The sequence below is a fragment of the Staurois parvus genome, unplaced genomic scaffold (assembly GCF_062004578.1).
Source record: "Staurois parvus isolate SC_StPar_1 unplaced genomic scaffold, SC_StPar_1.0 ptg001432l, whole genome shotgun sequence".
NCBI classification, from domain to species: Eukaryota; Metazoa; Chordata; class Amphibia; order Anura; family Ranidae; genus Staurois; species Staurois parvus.
The window spans coordinates 9,752,501-9,754,009 of NW_028319228.1; positions in this window are offsets into that span (position 1 = coordinate 9,752,501).

The window sequence follows — 1,509 nt, forward strand, 5'->3', positions numbered from 1 at the left end:
AACATTTACAATAACAGGATTTTGTGTCTGAAGAATGGAAATACTAGCTCTGCTTTAAGTATAATTTCAATTATCCTCTGTCCTGTAACATAAGATGGTTAGTCAGTTTTTCTCTCTGGGGAACAAAGACAGCAATAAAATGGAACAGGTTCTAAACTTTCATATATATATATATATATATATATCATACAGTATATACATAATATCTATGTATGCATCTATCTATCTATCTATCTATCATACAGTATATATATAATATCTATGTATGCATCTATCTATCTATCTATCTATCTATCTATCTATCTATCTATCTATATATATATATATATCATACAGTATATATATAATATCTATGTATGCATCTATCTATCTATCTATCTATCTATCTATCTATCTATCTATCTATATATATATATATATCATACAGTATATATATAATATCTATGTATGCATCTATCTATCTATCTATCTATCTATCATACAGTATATATATAATATCTATGTATGCATCTATCTATCTATCTATCTATCTATCTATCTATCTATCTATCTATCTATCTGTCTGTCTATATCTATCTATCTATCTATCTATCTATCTATCTATCTATCTATATATGTAGATAGATAGATAGATAGATAGATATAGACAGACAGATAGATAGATAGATAGATAGATACATAGATATTTAGATATTCTATAATACATATATATATGTATTAGCCTGTCCTTCTCCATAACATTAATATATATATATATATATATATATATATATATATATATATATACCTATATTATGCAGTGTGTGTGTGTCTTTTTTTGTTTGCATCATTTTAATCATCCCATTGTATTTGGACATATATATTTTATCACTAAGTACAAACCTGAATTTTCATTATTCCAGTCCTCACCCTAGCACTTATTTTCACTCTAACATTTAAACAAAGCAGTAACTTCTAAATATAGTTAACTTGCTCAATAAAATGAACCATATAATGCATAACCTAAATACAACCCCAAGATATCCCTAAATATCGTCCCCAAGATATCCCTAAACACCTAAATATCACCCCCAAAATATCCCACTTAAACTCTTAACCTTTAACCTGTCCCTCCCCATAGCTTTAATCTTTTAATATAGACCTAACCTGCTCCCTAAAATGAACCATTTAATGCTAAATCTAACATATATATTACACCAAAGATACCCCATTATTCCATGGGAATAAACTCTTAACACTTAGACTGTCCCTCCTCTTAACTTGAATTTAACCTTGAAAACATACTTAATCTTCTCCTTAAAACTCGTTAATGCTAAAACGAACAAGTAAATATCACTCCCAAGATATCTCTTGGGAATAATTTCTTACCACTTATAGTGGATGTAAAGTTCAAGGTTTTTTACCTTCATACATTCTATACCAAGGCTCTTGTGTACATCCCTAGATTGCGATAGGGCTTGGGGAGGCTGCTGCACACAGAAGGATTTTTTAACTTCCAGGAGCCATTGG